This window comes from Patagioenas fasciata, chromosome 5, assembly GCF_037038585.1.
Source record: "Patagioenas fasciata isolate bPatFas1 chromosome 5, bPatFas1.hap1, whole genome shotgun sequence".
In the NCBI taxonomy this organism is placed as follows: domain Eukaryota; kingdom Metazoa; phylum Chordata; class Aves; order Columbiformes; family Columbidae; genus Patagioenas; species Patagioenas fasciata.
Genome location: NC_092524.1, coordinates 13,064,469 through 13,092,126, shown reverse-complemented (window position 1 = coordinate 13,092,126; position 27,658 = coordinate 13,064,469). Strand labels below are relative to the sequence as shown.

Genomic DNA, 27,658 nt, shown 5'->3' with positions numbered 1-27,658 from the left:
TCAGAAGAAATGGATAATTTAGGGGAGGGGTGGGCAAGGGGAAGAAACCCCATGAAATTAACTTACAGATGTATCAATTAAACAAAGAAAGCACACACACACACCTCCAAACTTTGACATAGTCTCCCATTAATGCTCCTGAAGAAATCACATTTACATGGGAAGAAAGGGATTGCTCTCCTCCAGATTCGCCATTTATTAAAACACAGAAAGTAAAGAGTAAAAGCAGAAAGTTCACAACAAGAAAAAAAATTGCCAATAGAGACTTCCTCAAAGATTCAAGCTAGGACCTATCTTAATCAACCCACTCAAAATGAATTGAAAACGCAATAGAAGACACAGTTTTCAACGTGCACTGATGACACAAAATTCCTGAGGATAGTTAGAAGTAGAGTTGATTGTGACAAAGCATCGAAAGATCTTAATATAGTACATAGTCAATAAGACATTAATGAAATTCAGTACTATCTAATGAGTAAATACCAAGAACAAAAGTAATTTTTAACAATTTGTGTGGAAAGGTAGGTTCATAGTACATCAGTAGCAATCAGGAAAGAAATCTTTAAGTCATTAGTGCCAGCCCAATTCTCACAGATGTTAAGTGAAATAATAGAAAGGGATCACCAAACAATACAGAAAAAGGACGGCCACTGCATAAATCCATGCTGCACCCACAATCTGAGTGCTGCATGCAGATACAAAAGTATAGAAGAAATAAAAAAGGAGAGGCTAATAAGATAAATCAAAGATATGGAGCAGCTTCTACTGTGAGGAGCCACACAGACTGAAATCCCTCAAGTGTGAGGAAAACAGAGGGTTATAAACAATGTTCTGTAGCTACCAATGTTATGCAGAAGGTAAATATGGAATGGTTAGTCAGTACTGTTCACAAGCACGTGAACGATGGCCATGAAATTAGATCATCTGGCAGCCGGCTTAAAACAAGCCAAAGGAGGTATTCCTCACAGACTACATAATTAAATTATTGCAGCCATTGCTGCTGGTTTTTACAGAAAATAACTGTAATCAAAGATGTTCACAGAAACTGATGAGTCCATACCTGATCAGAATTACATAAAAAACCAAACCCAACTCACCTGAAAATTGCCCACAGCCTTTGCTGATTCTTTTTTTCCCAATTTCACATTTTTACAAGGAAAAATAAAATACACACACACAAAACAATTTGCCTTTATTTCAATCCGCTTTCTCCTTCAGAGCATTATGATTTTAATCTTTCCAGGTCTACCTATGCATTGGTGCTTTCTTGCTCACTGGAGACAGTTATACAGGTATCAGTCAGACATAGTGACTCTCATTAAAGACCTATTACTAACTCCATGTTAAAACAAACAAGGAGGATACTCTTCTTTCTTTGGAGCTCTGTGATGGCAGGTGCCTGCGTGTCCAGTGCTTTAAATATACCACTGATTGCTGGAAGGATCTATTACCACTAAAGAAGTAACAGCAGCAAAAATAAGCTTTAATAGGAGAAGATAAAACAGACCCATCCCATAACTACCAGCTGGTTTACTCTAGACCCTATTTTTTATAAGAATGTGTGGGTCTTTACATAGAAGCTAATTTTAGTTGAAAGAGAGTATGAGTGAAGGACTGTTTTAAATATTTGCTCTAGATTATGTGATATGCAACCTAACTAGGAGTTGCTCTAAATCACCTCATCTCTATGGATTATGTTGGAGCACAGAAAACCCATCCTCCCCAAATTAATGTTACTTTAAAAAATAATTCTCATTTGAACACTTATGGCAAGAGATAGTTCATATCTATCTTCAGATTCCACTTCCTTCTCTCCTTGAAAAGAATATGCACATACCTACAGTATCTTCTGCGCACATACAGAGGAATTCTATAACAAGTTTAGCAGGGCAGGAAGATCACTGTTACATTTCAGCATTTTCGCTCAGTAGTAAAATGAACAAATCAGGTATCTCAAGAAAATTAAAAATATTTGGGGGAGGGGGAAATTATCAGATAAAAAGCTCAAAAGCTAAACTATTTAAATGTTTTAACAATTAAAACTCAATTTGTAAGTAACAGCATGATGAAGACAGACAGACTTTGGTTCTGTGGCCAGTTTGTGAGCAGAGCTGCTCCCAAGTACTTCTTCCCAGTAAGGCAGGAAGGCATTGAAAAAGAGATTTAACAGTAGTCTGCATACAAAGGCAGCTTGGACCAGTATTGTAGATCAAAAGCTCTGACACAGCTCAACTTGAGAGGTTCGTTTCACCAGGGAAGAAGGAAAAGCTATTTTCTCTGAGCTAAATTTGGTTAGAAACCAATTCTTTTCCAGAACCTGTTTTTCCCTCATTTATAGCACGCCCTAGCTGGGCCCAACTTAGATTTAGAAACCTTCCAAACTTGCCACCAGAGCACACAAGTTTAGGACTTCACTGAAGGAAATTACTGATGTTTCCTCTCACAATTTCCTGGAGTATCAATCCACATCAAATATCTCACTATTCAAATGTATGCCTTATTGCAAAGATATACATAGAGACATGAATTTCAGAATCAGTCTCTATAGGAAAGGTGGTTCTTAAAAACCACTGGAGGATCACAGGCATGATTGACAGTAAAGAATCTTTGAAGCACAAACAAGAAAAGACCAAAAGTAATTTGCTTTGACAAAATACAGCAGAACAGGAACAAAATAACAAACAGACAACAAAAGTAGTAAATTGTTCCATCTTAAAATTGCATATGTGTGTGTATCTGTGTGTGAACGTGCACATGTGTGTGTGTCCTGCTCATGCAAGAAATTTTCCAGTTTCCAAAGCAGTAGTATATGTACACCTACAGAATGAACATACGGATGGACAAGAACAATAATATAATTCTTACCTAAAAGGAAATGGCCCAAACCCATACTACTCCCTAACAGTCTTCTAGAAGGCTCACTTTTAAACTTCTTCATGAGAATTGTGATCAAAAAGTCCAGAATAAAAATGGCACACACAAATACCTCCAAAACACTTCAGTAGACCACTGAAGTTTTTGTGTCACACGCTTCCATTTCCGCTCTAGCTGCTGCCTTAAAAAATGCTCTTACTCCCAATTGCATAAAGGACATTAAGCCTCTTTGTTCTTTCTGATATGAATTCTTTTTTTCAGAACCTTCTTTCATATAGAAAACATCACCAATGGTTCTTAATATAATTTCACATTTTCGTGCTGCCCATATTGTAGTGCCTGTACTTTCCTGAAATTCTTAAAAAAAAAAAAAAAACACAACAAAAAAACTGTGAAATCTGCTATTTAGACACTTACAAAGAAGTTTAGCAGGGTATACAAAAAGCACTTTGAAACGTCATCTCATCAGGTTCTCTCTGAGAAAATGGTTTGAAAAAAGTAGCAATGCCCTAATTTGTGGGTGCTTCTCTTACAAGCCATCTGCCTCAAGCAAAACAGCTGCCAGTGATGCAAGCTGGGAAAGTAGCCAATCTGGCTCACATGCAACTGTATACCCAAGAGAGCAATTAATAAGTCACAAAACAGTACCCAATTATGCAAGTATTTTTGAATCTTGGGGCTCAGAACAGGGCTGAGAGAGCATAAGACAGCCTGAAGGAACTCTCAGCATTGAACTACAGTGCATGGATCCTGTAGTACCACCTGATCTTTCCATCTCATCAGCTTTCACACAAGACAAAGTGGGAAATTAAATTTAACCTAAAAACTAGAAAGCTTTTTTAAAAACATGAAACCAAATGACAATATTTAAATTGCAGGAAGATGTTTTATATAATTGCTTAACTCCCAAGGCTCATGCAATGATACCATTGATTCAAAAAGCACAGGGTACTTATTCAAGAACAGAGTCTCAATAATTATTTACACATTATTTTACCCTACTTACATGAGGGAATTAAAACAAACTGAAAAGTAGCCAGGGTTATTTTTTTGGCAGGTAGCAAGCAAGATTCAAGCTGAGCACATCTGAGTAAGTTTTGACAATGGTATCGTATCAAATTTTTTTTTTTTTCAATGCTCTTTTGTTCACACCAATTGTTCAGTAATTGTCAAAATATATGAAAATTAAGATCTGCACATATTTCAATCTCTGGGGGTCCTTCCTGTCACCAAGAAAAGGTCTGACTATGTAAGAGTTAAAAACATTAGTCCACGCTTTGTATTTTGACAGATTAACTGGAAGAACTGAGTATTAGGAGCCTAACTCCAGGTTTATAAAGAGAATACACACTAATCCACATGCAGAATAGAAAAATCAAAACAGAAGCATTATTAAACACGTAAACATGCCTTATTTGGTAGTGGTTTTCTGTTTTGTTTCATAACACAGCAGGAATATTTGCCAAAATATTATTACATTATCACTGCTTGGCAACTGCCACTATAGTAGAAGATATTCTAAAATGAATACAACTACACCTCTGTTACAAGTCAATCCCAACGTTACTTCCCCAAGTAAGTGCATAAAAGTTACATGTTGGTTTCAAAACTAGAAAAAAAAAAAAGAGGGGATGCCTAAAGTGGTTCTCTCTCAACCTTCTTACTTTCTCCCCTCCCTGCCCCAGGTAAAATTCTTCTTAAAGCCTGGTAATTTGTTTGCACTTATAAAAAAAAGATTCATTATAACTACATTTAATAAACTAGTATATTAGAACTTATAAGATCAAAATTAGTTTGGTAAAATTTAATTGCAACAATGTAAACAACTTCAAAGAGGTACATAACAGTCATACACCTACTGAAACAAGCTACTTGGTTCAACAAGACACACTTAGAATAGACAAGAAGCAGCTGGAGTAAGACAAAACCATGAAGAACTCCACATCTTCAGAAACCTCAGGATAACAAGGTAGAAGGGAAACTCCTGCTTGATTACCTGATACCTGCAATGTAGATAAAAGATTTATAGAAAGGATCTCTGCTTCTCATAATTTTAGAAAATCTTTTGGAAAGGGCTCACTATTAAAGTGAGAAAGATAAAAAAAATAAATTTAATGAAATATTTAACGGTAAAAAAGTAAAAGAGAAGAGTATAAAAAATACACCAAAAATATAATTTGAAACTGAAATTACCACACACTTAAAATATTTGTGAGCTCTTTATCCCACAGGTAATCTCTATCAAGTAGTAGAGCTCACACAGAAGCTTATAATGAAAACCTTAATATCTGCAGTCCCCAAACTTACAGGAATTGGATCGTCAGTAAAATAACTACTCCTCTCTCTCTATTTTTTTTAAATTATGCAACAGGTTCAAAAGCTAGTGGGTAAGAGGGGACAGACGAACAGGCAAATACAGATAGCACAAATGCTCTCCTGTACCTTTCTGCCTGCAAGGCAAAATCATATATGTTTCCCTTGCAACACTGAAGGGATGTAAAGGAGTTGCAGTCTCTCTCCTGCCACTGCACCATTTTTCTATTCCCATTTCATGCCAAAATTCTGAGGCCATGCAGCTCCCCCTCAGATTCAGACACAGACAACAGCTCTCTCTGACCTCAACTACACTACAGTTTTGTTACGTGTACCATCCTACATTTAGCTTTCTAAGCCTTCATGCATTTTGATACAAGGTGCACCAGCTTTTAGTAATGAAACAAAACCAATCAAAACCTTTAAAAAATATTTAGATAGATAATACCCCTACAAACTTTTATGACACAAAATTTACCCACCTAATGCCTGACTTTAGAAAACCCTCCTATAGGCATGCTATGACTTCATTATTTATACAGATAGGATAAACACTTGCCAGGAATGGTAAGTAAACCTAGCAGAACAGAAATGCATATATTGAGACCTGCCATTTATTTAAAGTAATGGCAGTAATAGAATAATGAAGTACAATCTGAGGAGATTTTAGACCATCTAACAAACAAGAAGCCATTCGTTAGACACTAACACACTACCAGTGCTTGAAGGGCCACATGAACATTTTTAGTCAGCCATATGAGAGCACAACTATGAAATTTTCCATTCCACTTCACAATACTTGTGATTTATGGACAGTTTAAACACATAAATAATAATTCTGTATAATAACTAAAGAAAATGCATTTTTTACGGTTTGCATAATCTGTAAAAAGACTAAGATTTCGGTTTTTGTAATGAAGTCCATTGGAGCAAGAATCAAGTTTATCTTGTAAAGAAAGTTACAAGATCCACATGCAACAATACAACTTCAGCGTATAAAATTACTAAAGAATTATTTTACAATTTTTTATCTATAGTCATGTCAAGCTCCCTTTTTTTTCTTTTAATCTCCCCCCTGCCTTTGATGAGTACTTGTGTGTTTAAAGACATTAAAACAATGACAAAGACGTTTGCAAGAAAATCAGTGTGCTACTGAGAATGGTCAAAAGTATTATGTCAGAGTTGAACTTCATTCTACTATGACACATTTTAAGCCTCACTATCACATTTCAATAGAAACGAGTTGAATACATTTTAACAGTTTTCCAATGCAAGGGCCAATATATTTTTAGAAAACAAGTTTAGCTCTATCTTCTGTATGCTTTTAGTTGCACAATCTTCCTAAAACAGAGCATCAACACCAACAAATTATTAATTCTTAAAATAAAGGTTGAAAACATTTAGTAATTCTGCTAGTTTTTCTAGCTATATTTGATCTTTATAAGAAATAATGAACAGAATAAGATCTTTGGTCTATTACAGAAAAAATCCACAACAAGAATAGCTTTCCTATTATTTTCCCAGACAAAAAGCTACATTCAATTCAGGCTACCACTTGCTACCTGGACATGGTCCTGTGTAATGGGCTCTGGGTGGCCCTGCTGGAGCAGGGGAGTTGGAGTAGGTGACCTTCTGAGATCCTGTCCAGCCTCAACCATTGTGTGATTCTATGAGCTGCACAATTCAGATTGGTGCACAACAAGTCTATAGTCTCAGATGAGATCAAACATTTCTAAAATTCTGAGCAAGTTGCAATAATTTTTTTCTTCATCGTGTAGTTTTGTGGAAAATTTATAATAATTTGCTCATATGTCCACACCTCAACGTGCTGAATAACTTTAGAATTCGGATAGAAATTATTTTCATAGTTATGATCTTTTGGGGTGATAGTGACACACCACTTAAGAGGTCACGCTACTGAGATAGATACATATACATATATATATATATATATATAAACACACATTGCTTGGAATAGGAGATTTTTGCCTTGTTTACTTTTTGATATCAGGCATTACATTTTGAAATAATAAAAGAGAGAGTATAAAGATACTCACTATTAAGACACAAAACAAATGCAACCAATAGATATTTGCAGTATTATGAATATATACAGAAAAAGCCTACAGGCCAATTTCTCCATCATCAACTTCTTAACTATAACTAAAAAATCCCAATACCTCCTTCTACCATTCCTCTGCCACTATTTGTTGCATTGATCCAAAATAGTTTTTTAAAAGAATTACTTGATGGCTTATAGTTATTAGATCCACATGGTTCACACTATGACTTTCTCATCATTGAACAAACCTTTTTGGAAGAAGGCTAATAATGCCCTTCCCAAAGAAATTCCTGAAAAGCTTTCCAACTTCAAAACTGTCAGAGTTTCTGATATTACCAAGGTCAGCACCATGCTGTAATATCCTGAACACGGAATCCAAACAGCATTATCATTTGAAACTTCTAAAGGTTTAGGGATGTATCCTATTTTCAAGTTACCATTCTGACAAACTGAGATGCTAGAAATCAAATAAATCCAGTAGCTTAATGCTCTCTCTGGACTCATCAGCAATGTGCTAAGGCTACTGGACTAGGCAGATGATACCCACAGGAAGCTAATGCTGCTCCTGCCTTCACTCCAGCTCAGATAACAGCACATTATGAACCATTCCTCATCTGCTGCAGCAGAAAAAACTAAACACATTTAAAACCTTTTACCACAACTCTGTCATTTCAGGCATATATTACCATGGCCATTAAGTAATTGAAAAGTACTTTGTTTCCCAAATCTATACAGCACTACAGTTTTACTGAACTGTAACATAAAAGGCCCTGACTTTGGAAAGTGGTAAGTCCTGTATCCAAGCAGTACTTCAAACCTGTGGGAATGTTTCAGGGGGCATGAGGACACAATGCTTGATCTATTCATCAGCTGATAGCTAAGGGCCAACGATCTCACTCCTCAAGCACATATTCAGTGATTCCTCTTTATGGCATTATTCTAGACTGATTATGTATAATGACTGTCAAAAATAATTGTTCAGTAAAACTACAAGATTGGTCTGTAATTACAGAAAAAGTTTATGTACTCCATCAATTTGACATGTTGGATATGGAATAAAAGTAACGGTTATATACATTTAAAAAAGGAGACCATTTTGGCTGCAAAATACTTTCTAGAAAGTGCCCACCATGTCCCTTGACTGAGGCAATAATAAAACTTTTTGTCCTCTTGACTGGCTAATTTTTTTTTTTTTAAAGACAACCTGTGTTCTTTTTCCCTGAAAAATTTACATTCCCAAGACAGTCTCCTTAAAATCCAGTACTAAACTGAGAAATTGCAGCAAGGATCACATAAGCACCACCCTTTTGGGAACTTGAAGACAAACTTTTTATTTTTCCTTCACTCAGAGGCAATTTGTGAGTCACATTTTATAACATAATAACAGAGACTACTTAAGTGGACAGATTGACAGATACAAGAAAACAAAAATATTTTTTCTTTGAGGGGACACCAGTTGGTACTTTGACAATACCAAAAGCCACTGCCAAGCAGAAACAAGTTTAGAGGTCAAAAACAAGTGGCAGTAGTGCTATCTTGAACAATAATCACTGTATCCAGAGAATGCCTCTGCTGATGCATTAATATTTCTTCTGTGAGGAAGGAAAAATGCAGACTGAGCCTCACAGGATTGCCAGATGTTCTGTATAACTAAGATGTTATGTTCTAGTGGTCAAATCCAATGCCTTGCGAAAAGCATATAGGCTGTGTTCTTTTCCTGTATTTCTGAGGTAACAGTTGTTTTTCCAGACATGCAGAAATCAAGGCTACAGGGCATCCAAAAAAGTGGTTATTAAGCAGATAAACTGTTCTTTCCACAGTTAATCTATCTATGCAGTTTGGTTCTCTGCCATTGTCCCAGATTTTAGCATCTAAACTCTGGCAACCCTGAAACACTGCCAAATTTCTACAGACAGAGTTTGTTTCAGCTCCAGATGTGATTATGACTAAGGAGCTACTTCTGACCTCCTGCCTCTCTCCCCCTGACCTCAGCAAAATACTTGTAAAATGGGACTATTTATATTCATGAGTTGCCCTCTCATAACTGGTTCATTACTGTATCATTAGTCTATATAGAAAACGATTACTGGTGGCAAAAGATGCAAATTTGACTTTTTTAATACTATTAACATGCAAATACTTGAAGCAAAATGCTGTAGGATGGTGCAAAAGGAAAAGTTAAACTGTGAGAAATCAGCATACAACATAGTGAGAAGACAAAACCTGTCACTCTGAACAGCACTTTTACACCAATATAGGCAGTGAAGGGCTAGGAGACTGGTTTTCACTCCATTTGGAAAAACTTGATGCCACTGGAGTGACAGAAATTGCCTGCCACCACAGTGGAGACAGCTCTCCAATTAGATACTTGTTGAACTTCAGCAACTTTAATTTAGATCTTCAGAATATATGTAAAATGGTCAAATATTCCAAAAAGCCCCAAAGAATTTTATCATGAGTTTAAAACTGGCAGTCCGCATGTGAAACTATTGGGTCAAATCAAGGGGATGGAAATATTAACAGAAGCTGTACTCAACTGAAGATAAATGCTGAGATTACTAATATTGTTTTAATAAGTTAAATTAACCCATTTAACATTCTTGCATGTCCTGTGCAAGCAGTAGCCCAAATTTCTTTGAGGCACTGTAAAGAAAGTGCAAAATAAACTCTGGGAAATTATGAATATAGTAATAAAAGACCTAAAATTATAATAAATCTTTTGAAGAAATCTGATAAATCAGAAGATCTCAATATTTCTCTTCAATTTCCAGTCATATCCTCCAACAGAGGAGTTTGAGACAACTTATGACTCGTAACTGCAGGAAATATGAATTACCTAGTTTCTCAACTGGTAGAAATACGTTCACAATGCATGACTCAAGATATGAGAATTGTTGCAGTTTCACACAGAGCTGAACCCACCCTAGTGAAGTGGGATATTTTTCTAACCATTGTCAGACCCATCCATTGGGCAATTAGTGTGGTGCAAATTGCGACTTTTCAGTGGCTCCATCTGAAGCCTCTTACTGTTTTTAAAAAACAAATCACTTTGAGTTACCACCCCTCAGAGAAAATACAGTGGGAATGTATTACTACACTGGAAATAGAAGCAAATTACTGCAGAAAGTGCCGATGTATCATAAACTAGCCAAGGCTTAGTAACATACCCATGCACACATCTAAGTGATTATGGGATAAAAGGTTAACTTAGACCATTTTAAGTAAAGAAAAAGATCAGTATTTCTTTCTATTCCACACATTTAGTTGACTTCATATGTTCTTTACCAGAAACCTTCCAAATTGTGAATAGAATACAAATTAATTTTCTAATGAGTTTTCTATAACCTTCTCCATCTTCTCCAAGATAGGTGAAGGCATTATGATAAATACTTTGAAGGCAGACCAAGACAGAAAGCCAACTGAAATAGACTGGTTATCAACATAACAACACTGTATCAAACAAAGATTCTTTGTCATTCAGCTATTACAACCATAAAATTATCCTTTCTTATCATACTTTGAACCCTAAAACAAAGTATAGCTCTCAAAAAGTCTTACCAATTATAGAATTTATTACATATCTCTTATTATCTACACTGATTATTTTCTCTGAACACAACCAGCCTGTACCTGGAGAAAAGACAAAAGATTGCCGGGAAAGGAAAAGCTTCATCATAATGACAAACATCAGATATGAACTGAGAGCTATTAGTACTGTAACATTTCAAGCAAAACTGCAAAGCATAAATGCAGGTTTCTTAAAAGCATCACAGTACTCTACTGTACTGTACAGGCTGTTCAGCCTGGAGAAGAGGAGGCTGAAGGGAGACCTTATTGCAGTCTACAACTACCTGAAAGGAGATTGTAGCACGGAGGGTGTTGGTCTCTTTTCCCAAGTAGCAAGTGATACGACAAGAGGAAATGTGCTCAGGTTGTGCTAGGGGAGGTTTACATTGGATATTAGGAAAAAATTCTTCCTGGAAAGGATTGTCAGGCATTGGAACAGGCTGTACAGGGAAATGGTGGAGTCACCATCCCTGGAGGAGTTTAAAAGGCATTTAGATGAGGTTCTTAGGGACATGGTTTAGTGCTAGAGCTAGGTTAGGTTATGGTTGGACGCGATGATCCTGAGGGTCTCTTCCAAATGAAGTGATTCTATGATTCTATAAAACTCCAATATTTTAATTGAAATATATAACAAACTCCTATAGATTACTGTATATTATAATATACATATACATATTTATAATAGAGTTATATAGTATGTAAGCAGTACACACAGTGTTCTAAAACATTAAAAATGTTGTGGTACATGTTTTAGGATCACAGTACCACTGCCACGTGCTGATGTACTACAAACATTTCAGTTCATGACTGACAGAACTTGCTCTATTGCAACAGAACAATCAATTAGCTGTCACATTCCACTTTGGTGATGCATACAAGTAGTTCATCATCACTGATTCGAGTGAATGGAAAGCATTTTTCAAAATTCAATGTCTCTGAAATTGTCAGTCTCATAAGGTAGCTTCAAGTTTGACACAATAATTATGCCTAGAAAATATAATGCTAATGTATGTATAAACAGAAAAAGAAGCAAACACATTCAATATCAATACACTGAGAAGACTAATTTTTAAGGGATTTACAGATGGGTAAACGAGACAGAAAATTTGTTCGTCAACAAGGAACATAGCTAGTGTGATTTGCCACAGTTGAAAGACAATGGATCAGGTCCACAGGAAGAGCACAGTAGTCTGCTGCCTTAGTGTTCAAAACAGCTCAACTTTTTTTTTTTCCACTCCCTCTGCCTTTGGTATAATGCTTACCGTGGTAACACCTGAATATTCACATGCATTTTCACAAAACCAGTTACAAAATGCTTATAAAATATTGGAGTAGTTTAGCAAGAGTGGTTACCATTACTGCAAATCAGATCCATAGTCTCGGGGAAAACAAAACAAAAAACCAAACACAAAACCCCCCACACTACATACAATTAATAACCACTTGGGAACAGTTAGTTTTTAGTGCTTGCCAAGGATTTCACACACATAAATTAAATTTCAATTACGAAGTCAGAATAAAACTCGGTTCTCCAATGTAATGTTCAACTGCCTCAAGCCGGTATTAACCATCTCTTCTTCCTTCTTCTGACCTCTGACTCATTCTTTACACTTGTTTGGGGGCATGGAGAACAGGGGATTACAGTGAAAACACAGCACAAATCTCTCATTATTCACTGTGATACACCACAAATTTCAGGATTGGGCGGGGGGAAAGGGAGACAGGAGAAGTGTATGGAATTATATAATTAGAATTTGCAAAATCATAGGCACTTCTATTTCCAGAATTATTTATTTTTCTTAATTCCCTCAGAAACACAGACCATTTTAGTTTTTTTATTGCTACTGCCTAATTGTTCTCAGGAAGGCAAACCAAAACTCCCAAATTCCATCATATGTCATCACACTGATGAAGTTACAAGCCACCAGAAGATCTGTCCCATAGGAGCAAGCAATGGTAGAAGTCAGGTTAGTATATTTTATTCAAATTCAGTATTAGAAAGCACTGAGAGCCTTTCTCAGGTGCTCATTTGCAGCAGAGAAATGGTGGCATTCAGGCTCCTGATTGCAGTGTTCTTCAGCAGGCACAAACTTCTGTTTGTTCTCTCAAATACAAGATTTACAGCCCTGTCCCTTCCAGTGTTAATCCAGACCCATCCGTTACCTCCTTATTCCAGTTGCATTATTCAGGTATCTCCAGCTATATTTACTTCCCAAGCTTCTCATTATAACCTCCTTGTCAAGCATGTCAATCTCATTACCACAGACACAAAATTATCCCACTCATACTCAGGTTCACACCACCATTTGAATCTCCTCTCCCTCAGCCCCAACTTCTTCCCTTCTGCTTACCAAAACATTTTACCTTATTTTCTTCCTCACACCCACATCCAGTTCTTATCTCTACTGCAATCAAATCAGGCAAGACAAGGCAAAGGAGAGACAAAGCACAGACGAAACCATCCTCCTGTTCAGTTCCGGGGCACAGCCCAAGCTCAGAGCTGAAACTATAGGTCAGGTCTACTTCAGAGAGGATTGTTCACATTATGGCAGAATCTTACTGTGCTATAAAGATAAAATAAGGTTTATTGTGCACATGCAAAATCAATTTTTAAAAATACAGCTGATCTGAAAGCAGATTTTCACAAAGGTAACAATACACACATCCATGTCATAAAGGTTATTTCTCTTCAATTTCCAGTCTTGTCCTCCAACAAAGGAGTTTGAGACAACTATGGTCTTACACCATTGAAAGAAAAAGGAAAGAAAGGGTAAGGTAAGTTGACTCTATGTGCCAAGTGAATAGTTTTCTTTTTGTAAAAGGAAGGCAAACACAAGTTACATTATACATTTAGAACTCAACTAAGAGTTCTGACTAGACAGGCTTAACAGAAGTGTGACTTCAGAACCTTTTATCTAGTATGTTTTCCTCGTATGTGCAGAGCTAAAATATAAATTGTACAAACTTCTAATCAAATATGTCTATTTTCACTCCAGGTTTTACATTTTCATTACCTATAACTTTATATATAAATGAGCTTTACACACTTGTAATTTGAGTTCCTTAAGAGGGACTCCATGCTAACAAAATTCATTGAGTAAAAGCAATTCCTGTATCAATACTTGCTGTCATATACACAAGCTGCCCCTGCCTTTGGCATTTCAATCATATCAGATTCTTTCAGTTCTTCAAATTCCTAATAACTGGTAATTCAGGTGATAAAATGGAAAGTGCACAAACAGTATAAATATTCTGAATCAATTTCTGAGAAGTCTTAACTGAAAGAAGGTAACTTTCATTTTTTCCCTACAAGTTCTTCATGGTTCAGATTATGCAGAGACTGTAAATCAATGAAGATAAAAGAAAAAAACATGATTAATATTGAGAGGGGGAACATTTGGCAAAATAAAACATTAGATCTAGAACTTGGATCTACAGAATAATATTTTGTAAAAGTATTAATGGAATTCTGTAGCAAATTTAAGATAAAGGGTTATTGTGTAGCCTACTTTTGAAATCAAGTTTGGTCTGAGAGAAAAGTTAGCTATTAGTCATTAGTAATATAAAGCCCTAAGATTCTTTATAATTATGTTGATACAAGGTAGGTTTATATTGGAAATTTGGCTACTGTTATTTTCATTCATGTAAGTTCCAAAAAACCCCAACATAATTAAGTTTATCAGCATCAAAATCTCTGATTAAATTAAAAAAAAAAAAAACTATTAATTTACCTGTGTTTGCTTCCCTCCTCTTCTGTATGCAATTGCCATCAAGAATACCCACTTACATTTCAAAAGCAGTAACAAACATTCTCCTATTGGTTTAAACAGTAATATAAACTAGCTACACTGAATCAGACCACAAACCTCAAACCTCCCTATCCTAGCATCCTGTCTTTGACAAGTCAACAGAAGATTCTTACAGAGAAATGAAAAAAAAAACAAAACACCAGAACAAACAAACAAAAAAATCTTTTCTCTCAAACCTTCCCAGTATCCAGCAATCTGCAGCTCAAGTGCTTCGTCAAAGTGGCACTGTATTTAATAGCTCTTAATGAATATTCTTCCTTAAACTTCTGGCATCTGCAACATCTTATCAAAAGAAGGTTTATAGCTTAAAATACATACCATCCCGAAAAGGCTCAAACATCTGATGCTCTTGGCCTCTTACAGTTTTCTCTGCCATTTATGATTCCCCAGGCCAGTCATATCCTCTCTAGAGCTGTCCTGTTCCATGCTATCATCACAACCTATTGTATTGGGTCTGGCTGGGATGGAGTTACCTTCCCCCACAGTAGCCCTCCTAATGCCTTGTAGGAAAAGGTTGCCAATACCTTTGATCAGCCCTGTTACCTCTTTCTCTTCCCTTTTCCAAACTTGTCTTTTAGAAATTCAAGCAGACTTGAATCAGGTGGATCATTATTTCCTACAAACTTGCTGGTTCCTTCAAAAAATTCTCTTAACATTGAGACTCACTAAGACTCACTAAGAAAAGTAGTGTTGACTCTTCTCCCAAACATTACCTTTCTCTGAAATTAGTAATGTTAATATTTGTTATGATTTATACCAATTTGCCTGCTATGAAAGTAATGATTATTGGCCAACAGTCCAGAGCTTACCTAGCAACTTCCATAAAGTGACATGACATCAGCCAACTTGCAGTCAGCTGGAACCTAATCAATTTTAGAGTAAAAAGCTGCGCATTTCATTCAGCAATTTGGTTGTTTCATCCTAAAGTTTCTCAAGAAACCTTGAGCATGCATTATGTGGTCCTGACATTTTTCTGTTTTTCTTTTAACAAATTACATTTACAATACTTAAATTTGACTTAAGCCCTTTGAAACATTGCTTGTAAACTTCCAGCATAAGAATTTTCTCCAGGTTTTCCCATAGCAAACATTACTGAAAAGAATGTTTTCCTGCCGTGGCCTCATCTTATCTGGGTGCCCCTTCTATTTCTGAGACCCTACCAGTACTACAGGTATTCTAAGAGGCTTCAAACTTCTAATGCATTTGTACAAATATTACTAATATTTTTCTATATTTTCTAAAAGTTGTTCTTCAGATTATTTTTTATCTGCCTTGGACATTTAACCTGTCTGTTCCAGATACAAAATCAACATTCTTCAAGAATTCTTACTGTTTCTTATGAGCTATTTACCATCCTGTTTAATCATGGCATTTTTCTTTTTATCTTTATTTTGTTTTGACAAATGGCAAGCATTTTTCTCAAAGTCTCCAGTATGACATCTTTGAATAGTCTCTATGCCACCTGCTGGGATGCTACTTTATTTACTTTCCCCTTTTGTTTTAACAATTTTCCTGAGCACAAGTGTAACAGATCTTTTGGTTTCCATTGCTCCAGTATGAACTCTGAATGATTGCTGATATTGCCATCATCATTACAGAGATGTTCTCTGCCATTTTGAAGCAGATTCTAAATATTCTTCAGGAAGAAGTTAACAGTTGCATTTCCTTTTCTGGTTTCTCTGACTGGCTGCTTCAATAAACAATTGACGGCATTTAAAGATTTGATCTGAGCACCCCACCCTCATGCAAAAATCTAAACAATCTACATAAATATATACTTAATTAATGTAGTTTTAAAATTCTTAAGATGCAACAAAATCTCTGAAGGGAGAAAAATGCTTGTGGAAACATTTTTAAAGTTTCTTAGCTGTTTACACAATTTTTTAGCTGACAAAGGAAAGGACAAGTGCCTGCAAGAGTTTCCACAATTATTCATATGTATACTCAGTTGAAGACACTATCTGCACAAAACATGTTAAATATCATAGGCTATCTACTTCAATATTCAGTAATAACTCTTGACAATTATTGACATTGCACAGTACAGCTTCATGAAGAGGTACTCATTCTGGCTTCCAAGATTTTTCCTTTTTCACTGTCATTATATGTAATTCATTCTTTATCTAGCAATTAAAGTTAATATTAACTCCACCTCACTCAATATCCAACAAGTTACAATTATCCAGATTCTTTGGACTTGTGAGATTTTAATTTATCTTAAACACATAGATGACAACTTGTGAAAAAAAGCGATATTGTTCTTTCTTTTGTCCAGACTGGTTTGTAAGATAGCTTTTGCAAATTTTTCTACTGTGTTTTTTCTATCCATAATACCATTATTAATTTCTAACTTTCTTGATAAAGCCTGGTGAAAGGCTTTTTAAAGTCCTTTATAATAAATCCAGTATACTACTGATGCAATGAAGAATTCTTGTAGAACCAAAAGCACATTTTTCTGTTACAGAATGTTTAGTAATGATTTCTTATTGCTCCATTCCATCAAATAACTGCTTCAACACTTACAATTAATGCTAGTTAATGAAGGTATTAACAAGCTTCAAAATCAATGTCTCAAGAGACTGGAGCACCTCAATCTTAATGGAGGAAAGTGACATCTAGCAGGGCCTTACCAGATGTTAACCTGTTCAAGCACTGAAATCTCAGCTTGCTGTGTGACCCAGCAGCTTTTCTACTCCACAGTTCCTCTGCTGCATGGTTCTTCACTCACAAACTCCCCCCCAAGATTCACTAATTAATTGGAAAAACTTGCATCAAATCTTTCTTCAGGAACAGGTCCACAAAGGGATTTCAGAATTATTTCTTTAGCTCAAGTACTAGCAGCTAAACCAAAGATCAGTAGGTAAAAAATCTACCTGTAATCTCTTTACGAAGGACAACAAAATTTGATATTTTCCACAAACTGAGAATTGTAAAATAGATTTTGTGCTTATAGAGTAAAATATTTTTAAAATTCTAATGTGAATCACGTATGCAGCTTATGCATTATATATTACCTACTTTGCTAATGCAATCTAATGAAGGACAAGAATTGATGGTATCACTTCTTTCCTCAGTTTAAGAAGTGCAAATTTCTGATAATTCTTCCATACACAACACACTTTTTTAAAGGAAGATACAGGCTTATGCTTTTAAGCAAAATATACTTCAAAGCACATTCTATCATTAATTTCTTCAGCAGCATTAAACAACAGCATCCAAACTCAAACGTTTCATACCATGTGGAGACAAGAGAACTAAATTTAAAATATCAACAACAGGTTTTAATTTTTGAAGAGCTAGGACACTGACATTAAAAGCAGTCAAAGAGCATTGCAACATATTGTTAAAACATATCAACATTTTCCTCCAAAATTCACAAGATTTAACCAACACGCTAAGTTAAACATCAGTGCAACTTCATGTGTATATCATCTTAGCAGAATTTTTCAGGTTTCTATAATATTCAAAGTCAATATGATTTGAATACACACTTGCTCTGCTATACAGTGTGAACATATATATTACAGGTATCTAAAAATGCATGTTTCGGAACACTAAACATTTAGTCTGCTCCCACCACCTAAATGTATATACACTAACACAATAAACTATCAGACTGTTTGAGGTATTGGTTAAAGTAATGAAGATGTCTCTAGTTTTTTGCCAGCTTAAATCCCAGGGGAAAAAAAAAAAAAAAAGGTGCATGTGAAGTTGTATGGCTTGTTTCTACAATGACAGAAGAGTTACAAGCAGTAGCTAAATGTACTGAGATGTTTCTAGTTCATTCATACAATCTAGCAACAACTATGTTAGAAAACTCCTACAGAACTACAAACTAAAAAACTTAGGTAATCCTAGCTCAGTAGCCACAATGGCTGGAGTTCAACACTGACTCAGTACTTAAATATTTGCTCAGTGCTTTTCCCAGGATTCACAGCCTGAGAAGAATTACATGCTACTGCAAACATGCCCTCAGCAGTACCTGAACTAGTTAGCTATGTCTACACAAAAATTCACACCAACAGGCACATAGTCTTCTAGGCTAATTCCATTTGAAAGGGACCTCAAGAGGTCATAGAATCACAGTATGTCAATAGTATATGTTTTCTATGAAAGTATATGTTTTCTATGTCATACTCTATCGCCATCTTACCTTTATACCAAGAAGAGTAGTTGCCAACTTTATTTCCCATGTTGTTATAATTTCCATTCCAAGCCTCACTTCTGCTAGGGTTAAAATTCCAAGTATTAACAAGCAGTTAAGTTTTTACATCAAGAATGGAATTCCTCTTGCAACTGCTGTAACCCGAAGAGAGACAGTAACCATTGGCTACCCCAAGCCGTGTGGGAATCACTGCTGTACAACATGTAAGAGAACCAATTATTTGGCCAAAAAGAATGGTCGGTTTCTGAAACAGGGCAATGAGTCAAAGCTGCCAACAGCAGAAAGATAATAATTAATATTTCACAAAATATGCTATGAATCCGCTCTAGGAACAACACGCTAAAGTGGTTGCTTCCAAATATGAACAACTCAAAAGGAAATCACAAAATAAAGCCTATGTGTCCAAATTGCCTCCAAAGACTACATTAGGTATTACCATATTTGAGTTGAAACTAATTCTTTCAGACATCATGCCTAGTTTATCTACAAATATTTCCTTTTTTCTTTTTTTGACAGCCATATGTGAGCTATCCCTCATAGAAGTGTTTATTCTGGACTACAGAGACAAAAAGCGTCTTCACCGCTCATGTACAGATATTTTTGATATGTAACCTTATAAATGCACCTTATCAGCCAGCTTTCCTGTTAATTGCTAACCAAAAATCAAGGATATTTCTGAAGACACTAGCTTTGTACTTTATTAACTGTATATCTGGAATAAATGCAAAAGTCGAATGAAATGTAGGAAGAAGAAACATACAGGACCCAAGTTAGATCAAATTTATATTTTCATAAACTTTGCACAAACAATGACCAAAATGACAAAATATTACTGTTAATCAACGATCAGTGAAATATTATTCCATTTCCAGCATCTCATACTTACATCACATCTTCCCAATTTATTCAATTTCATTATCAAAACTTAATTTCCCTGTGTAAATGAGCAGTTCTGAAAAGTTCTGTTGACTCTACAGTGTGTTTCAGATTTTAATACTGTGGTTGCCAGTTTAAGATATATTGAAAACCTATGAAAAGAGCCTAGATGATAAAACAGTGCAGCTTAAATGTATTATGATACTGCACTGAAAATATAGATTTTTGAAAAGTAGCATTTTGAGCATCTTTCTTAGGAAAGACTAAGAGAGCTGAGTATGTTCAGCCTGGAGAAGAGAAGGCTGAGAGAGGATCTCATCAATGCTTATAAATATCTCAAGGGTGGTTGTCAAGAAGATGGGACCAGACTCTTTTCAGTGTTGCCTAACAATAGCATGCGGGGCAACAGGCACAGACTGAAGCACAGGAGGTTCCATATAAGCATGAGGAGAAACTTCTTCACTTTGAGGGTGCCAGAGCACTGGAACAGGCTGCCCAGAGAGGCTGTGGAGTCTCCTTCTCTGGAGACATTCAAAACCTGCCCATATGCATTCCTGTGCAATCTACTCCAGGTGAACTTGCTTCAGCAGGTGGGTTGGACCAGATGATCTCCAGAGGTCCTTTCAAACCCCAGCCATTCTGTGATCACTGAACAGCTAAAAATAATCCAGCAAATAACTTATTGAAAAGTTATAAAGAACTATCACAGCTATTTCTTGCAAGTCTAGAGAGAAATGCTTCTCAGTTTGTCTATTTTAAATTTACAGAGAGAAGTTTTTTGATTCAGAGCCCAGTTATAGTTTCACAAGCTTATAGAACATACAGGATGGTAGCTAAGAAACCTGAGACAAGAATGGTTGCTATAGGTTGCATTGCAATTAGGAAATGTAATAAAAGCCTGTTGCTTTGTGTAAATTTAAAATAATTATGGTTAACCCACAGCTGTTCTTGTCAATTTTATTTTAATATTTTATACTATAATCTCTCCTTGAATTAAAGGTAACTGTTTAAACTGTTCAACAAATTAAACTCTCTAAGTATGCAAAGACAGTTATAGTAATTCCAGCCAATCTCACAGAATGTAGAATTAACAACTTTCCATTGCAAAAGAAAAAGAATGTGACAGCATGGTATCATTTCTCAGTGAGGAGATTTTTCTGCTGTTCATTTAACTCCAGGTGTTTTACACAAGAACATCTGCCATTATTTGGCAGAACTTTGAGTGGCATCATGCTGCAACAAATAATCCTAATGGCAGAGAGTTATCAAACTCCATAAAACAGCAAAACTATATATTACTGCAATATATTCAGTCTAAGAATATACAAAGACATTAACTTTGACATATCAAGCTGGTCTCTAAAATCACGCTAAAATTTTTTTTTAGAACTTATTGTCACTGCTCTATGTCATATATATTACTACAATGAATTCATGATTGTTGCAAATTCTGCCCAAGGAACTGGACAGTAAGAAGTTAAACTCAATAGACTGCTTTTTACAGCACAAAAACTAGAAGCCATTAAAAAGAGCTAAGACAAACCAGATACAAAAGAAGAAAGAGGCAGCTCTTCACTAACAGGTAGTAAGTAACCTGCCTCATCAAAGGAAGATGTGGATGCAAGAAGTTTAAATAAGTTCAAGGGGAAGTTATTTAAGGTGGAGGGTGCCTGTAAGTTGAAGGGGAGACTGAACGAGCACTTGTAACTAAACAGCTAAACCACAGTGGGAAGTGCCCTGAGCTGAAAAAATGTGGAAGTTGGGAGAGTGTAGGAAGGCGATATGGAGCAGGGAGGGGAAGTATCATATCATATCATATCATATCTTATCATAATTTTATCCTTCCATCAGCCTCTGATGATGGCCACTTTCTTTCCCCCTCCATGGTCTTTAATGCATTTAATTGCACATTAGCCCTTGTAATGGACGGGAAGATGACAAGCAGCAACTTACAATTACTGGTTTTATTGATTTTTTTCCCTTGGTGTGCTGCTTCTGGAGACACTACAATAACAGGCAGATGCATAGGATAGATAGAAAAAAATTCTAACCCATCTTTTGGTCCCAAAAATCCATTCAGTATGACATTTTCAAGTCAAGGATGTAAAAGATATTTAGCTGATAAGAACAGATGTTAAACTTGACCTTAGACAAAGATCAGAGATTAGAGACAGAATACTGAACTAAATGAGCTCTTAATCTGAGCCATTTTTATGCCTTTAGACTAATGAAACTCACAAGTAACTTCACCATTTAAGAACAGTTTACTGAATTAAATGTAATTTCTTAACTCTACCTTTGCTATTGAAAGCTGGAGAAAAGATTCTTATAAGAAAACATGGTTAAAGAGAATGAAAATTCAATAAATACCTACAAGAAGCAGCAGTAAGGGCAAAAAATAATAGCACCTGCAGCTACTTAACTTTTAGTAACCTGAATTAAAGTCTACTCTGTTCTTCTGAACTGTGAAAGTTTACTAGACATGCTTACAAATGATATCAGACTGGGGGAACTAGATGGTACATGCAGGGGCAGGCCTGCCATCCAGAGGGACCTAGAACGCCTGAAAGAATGAGCGAACAGCAGTCTTATGAAATTCAACAGCAACATACACAAAGACCTGCACCTGGAAAGGAAGGGTCTCATGCAACCATGCAAGCTGAGAGCTGCTCTTCTGAAAAGGGTGAAGGGCTGAACATGAGCCTGCCATGTGCCCTAGCAGCAAAGGTGACCAACAACATGCTGGTAGTCACAGAAGCACAACCATTAGACCAAGGGAAGTGACTGTCCTCTCTGCCCAGCTCTTGTGAGACCATACCCACAACAGGACGTGCAGTTTTGGGCTCCCCAATACAAGAAAGACATCGATAAAATGGGGCAAGTTCCCCAGAGAACCATCAGGATGACTACAGGATGAAAGAACCTATCCTGTGAGGAGAGGCTGAGGCAGCTGGGCTCGTGCAGTATGGAGAAGTGATGGCTTTTGGGGGGACCTAAGGGCAGCCTGCCAGTGTCTAATAGGAGGCCATCAAGACAACAAAGCCAGGCTGTACCAAGTGGTGCATAGTGGGAAGATGAATGTTGAAACAAGAGAAGTTCAGAGTACATATAAGGAAAAAATTTCTCACCATGAGGCCAGACAAGCAATGGGACAAGGTGAAGCAGAGTACCTGGCGAGGCTGTGCAGTCTCCACCTTTGATGGTTTTCAAGGCCAAACTGGGTAGATCAATATAACAGTAGAGGAAACATAAAACGATTGATGTTGCCTTCAAGACCAGTAAGACCATCACAACAGCCACATTCAAAGTGGACCTTACTTAGCTTGACCTTTTCACCTTTATGCTTGCCGATGTCCTCCTATGTCACACAAGCATTTTCTTTAATTTTAATCTAATTGAAGTTATTTTGGAGCAATTGTTCTCAGCTTTTATTTAGTTCTGAAAGTTGCTGCTTCTGTTCTTCAACCTGGAGATCCTATGCTTGTCATTTTTCTTCCTGCCTTATTAAACCATCCAGTACTACTACTCCCATAAACTTTTTAGCTCCACTCTTTGGCCTGCCATGACTACAGTCCCACTGCTTTTTCCTTTACTTCCATACAAAGATTTCCAGATTTACAGTTTTTTTCTGCAGGTAATTTTTATTCAGTGCAGGTGTGCTGCAGTTATAATCAAGGACAAAAAAAAATTCACAGAGGTTATTAACCTGGCTCCACTCCAACTCTGTTTGACACAAAGGCACACAGCAAAATATTGCAAGAGTATCATTACAGTTTTTCCAAATGTATAGACTCTGGCCAAAAATCTCTAAGTAAATACAGTTCACTTGAACTGGAAATGGCATGCCTGCTTTCATTTCTAATAATCCTATTTCTAACCTTGAGATCAGGTGTGTGAAAGCTTTATGCTATGACACATACTCCTTTTAAATTCTCATTCTAACTATGCTATAGAAAAGAAGAAAAAAGGCTACCCCTTTTAAAGCAATAGCAAACGGAATATATAGCCCTCCTTATCATCTCCTGCAAACTAGATACTGTGGCATATGCAGCAGAAGATACAACTGCTAATCAAAATAAAATATAGAAAAAAAAAAAGTATGACATTGCAAACAGTATATAGGCTTCTTTAAGCAGCCATCTCTTTGGCCTAATCTAGTTACATACTTTCGTCTTTTCTAAGAGTCTGCCCACAGCAGATAAACACACAAACCTTCTTGTGCTACACCAACTGACGTCAGCAGTCGCTTAGGAACAGCGTTTGGTGCAAAAGTGGTAGTACCGAAACTATGTTTACAATTGAAAAAGAATGACAGTATGCAGGGCTCACTATAGCTTCAGGAAAAGAGATACAAATTTCTAAATAAAAACTATGAAGGATCTTTTCTAAAACTTCATGGGCTTTTCAAAGAATGTTCATCTGCTTAAACGTCTTGCAATGAATACCAAGAGTAATAGATGTATTTTTCTATATTTTAAATGGTACAATTTCCACTCTGCCTCCCCCCGCCCACCCACAAGGGAAAAAAAAAAAAAAAGTCTCAGTTTTGGAATGCAAGCTTTGAGCTTCTTTCACTTCTGTTTAATCTGTAAACAAAAATTCAAACCCAGTAACAACTTCATTGGGTAACTGTTTACAGGGACAAAGCCCTGTTGTTCCCACAGCAGGAAAACAAAAGATGTCACAAAACAACCTGGAGCAGTAGAAATAATCATCCCATCACTATTTTCTAAACAGGTCAATGTTTAGAAAGTCTAGCATTTAGGGAACTTAGAAGTGCTCTACTTTAAATAACTCAATACATAAATTATTCTGAAGACCCTCAAGAATAAACACCACAAAATTATACAGCTGCAAAGCTGTTTGTGACAGCTTCCCAAATAAACTTAATTTTACACTTACAGAATTTTAATTTAGAAAGAATGTGTGTGAAAACTGCATGTACAGATTTATTTATTGGTCCAGAATAATTGACAAATAAAGCCTAAATTTTGAGTAGCCTGCTACCTTTCATTCCATAACAACATATTATGAAGTTTCTAATCACTTGATACACTTCTGGAAATCTATTGAAGTAGAAAAAAAAATTACATAGCATTTTTTGAACTTGTGGAAACTATGTAAAGTTAAGTGCTATGTATTACACCTCTAGCAGGCATTCTCCAGCTTGAGGCTATGGAAATTACGCAGTCTTCTCAGAGCTGGGACTAATAGGAATGCACTGCAAACATTAGACATCGTAACAGAGTCAGTATCTTGCGTGCTCACAGTCCTCCTGCCAGCTCCAAGAAAACACGGACGAAGAAGCTAAAACTAAAATGGTCAAAAAAGGACACTGCAGAGAAGAAAACTGAATAATGATTCAATATTACAAAACCAAGAATGCTTATTTTCATATTCTTTTAACATATTTCCAATATGAAACCTTATGTTCAACAACAGTCAGTCTGAACCCCTGAACTATAATTAGTGATTCAGACACAAGAAGCTGTATATGCATTTATCACAGTTTTTTGCTCTACTTATCTCTAATTAAAAACGCATGGAAAGACAACACAACTTGCCTCTTCCCTTAAGCTAAGAATTAATATAAATTTGGGAAAGCTAACTGAAACATATGGTCTGTAAAATGGAAGTGATCAAAATCAGGAACATCCCCTCTTTAACCCACCACAGAAAACCCAGCATCCATATACACAGTGTAAAAACTATATAAAACACAGTCAACAGGGATAATCCTTGGTTTTTAAATATTAACTTCCTGACATGCAAAACGTTTTACACAATTCATCCTCAAATTCTCTAAAACCAAGACAAGGGAAATAAACAAGTAACATCAACTTGATTTGAAGTAGGTAACACGTGGTTTCATTCGGCTCATAGTATTTTTTTTTGCCTGGTACCGTGAGTGAAAGAAAGCTGTTTCTGTGATTTCAATGCACCCCTAAAGAATATTGTCTCTGGACAATGTCCAGAAGTAATTTGGGCCAAGAACAGTTATTTGATCCCAAACTGAAACATTCCAGCACAGCCAAAGGTCTAAACAGTTTATCTAGAAATCAAGCAGAGAGATCTAAAGAAAAAGATTGGCTTTATTAAACTCAGCAAAGCCACCTTCTTTGATTCTGTTATAGTTCAGAAATTGCTTCAACTTGCTTTCTGATTTATACTCCTGTACAAGGACTCTAAGTCAAGTTTCCAGGATCACGAATTTATTTCCCATCACACCTCCCACCATGACAGCTGACAACTGAGTTGCCAGTTTTCTAATACCCTTAGGAAACAAAGTATCATTTTTCTGCTGGTATATCTGGAAATGGTCAAAGTGCTGAAGGCAACAACTAGCTGTTCAAACTGTTCTATCTTTTGAGAATTTTTGAGTGGCCAGAAAACAGTTCAGCTGTACTTCAATGGACATCACCAGCAGGACACTGTCATCCAAGGCTCACTGGCGGTAAACCTCTCATACAAAGACACTCAGAAGCCACCTGGATAATCTTTTAAATATAACTTGTGATAGGAAGCAAAGACCCAGACGCAGATGTCTATTTGTCACCAGAAATGCAGCCAATGCACTAAGCACACACTTGCAAAATTCTATTCAGAATTATGCTCCTACAATGCCAGCTTGGTATCCCATAAAGAGGTAAGACTTACTGGGAGCTAGATCTTGTTTTGTTGTTCCAATAACTGGTCTTGGAAACAGACAAGTTTTAACTAAGTGTTTTTCTTTCCATCTTCACCTTCTCCTTCATAAATGTCAGCTAGTTAATAAAAAAAAATCTCTCACTGCTGAAATAGACAATGTATACATATAAACAATATAATAAATGATAAACATACAAACCATCTTATCTGCAAACGAAACATGAACTTGGGGATACAATGAGAAACATACTTCAGTCACACACAAGTTACTTTTCTTACTTTAAGCATCAGAAAAGACTGTGAGGAAAATGACTAGGAATCAATGTTAATAAACCTTCAGGCTTTCTACTTATTCTGAGAAAATAAATTCAATGAAGATGCACCTTTTCCCTGAAAAGCAAACTGCTTTGCAACATCCTTTTATCTGCTGTCCATTTTACTATTCAGGATTCCACAAGAGTAGACTGTGACCTATTCTACTACTTCTGAATAGGTACAACACAAAATAAAATACCAGTGAGACAACTTGCTTTCACATGCCAGTAACAGCAGTGAAGCATGCCTCATGCTAAGGCAAAACCTGCTTGAGTGCCCCCCTCAAAGAACGGCCACTGCCATTCACATCTAGTAGTCTATTACAAGCAAAAAAAGTTACAGTCTACATATACACATGTAATAGAAGTACACCCAAAAAGATCAGAATAGCCACTTTAGAGATGACCTGGAAAACAGACATCTGTGATAAAGCACCAAAATTGCTCACCAAGTCCAGATATTTGAAAGCACAGAACAGTGTCTTTTATAAGTATTTATCAGGAAGATAAAATAGGAGACAGGAAATCATTTCTTAAACACTTTTTGTCTTGTAACGTAAACTTTAGGGATAAATATACGTAGCTAAAAATGCTTTAGCTTCTTGTAAGGACTATAATTTCAAGAAGTACTGCGAGTTCAGGACTAAGGCTTTAATGATGAAAGATGTTTAGAGAAAACTCAACTTGGAGTTCACAAAAGTCAATTGGTTAAGACTAGAAAAAGCTATTTATAAAAGAAATGCAGATTCATTTGCAGAATGAAACAGTACGATTGATTTACTCTTCAATGAAAAATACCATATTAGTGCTTAAAAAAAAGTGATGCGGAGACTTGTTATTGCAAACACCATAAGACTGATTCACACTGTTATGTTTAAACAATGTTAACTATCACTATCACACAAACAGTTTTAGTTAATTGCCTCGGGATACAGAAAATAAGCTATAACTTTGCAAACCAGACAATGCAGTTTCTTAGTGTGTATAAATGGTTACTAAAAATAACTACAACTGCTTTAAAAAAGCATAC

The 27,658-nt window shown here is 36.1% G+C and overlaps 1 protein-coding gene and 1 non-coding gene across 2 annotated transcripts in view; both read right to left on the bottom strand.

The window, feature by feature from the left end:
- PDE3B (phosphodiesterase 3B) overlaps nt 1–27,658 on the bottom strand; it is an 88,411-nt gene that overhangs the window by 37,820 nt on the left and 22,933 nt on the right. The gene's annotated exons all lie outside the window — the stretch shown is intronic.
- LOC136102845 (U2 spliceosomal RNA) lies at nt 21,648–21,836 on the bottom strand. The gene has a single exon (XR_010651490.1). It is a non-coding gene; the product is annotated as a U2 spliceosomal RNA (small nuclear RNA).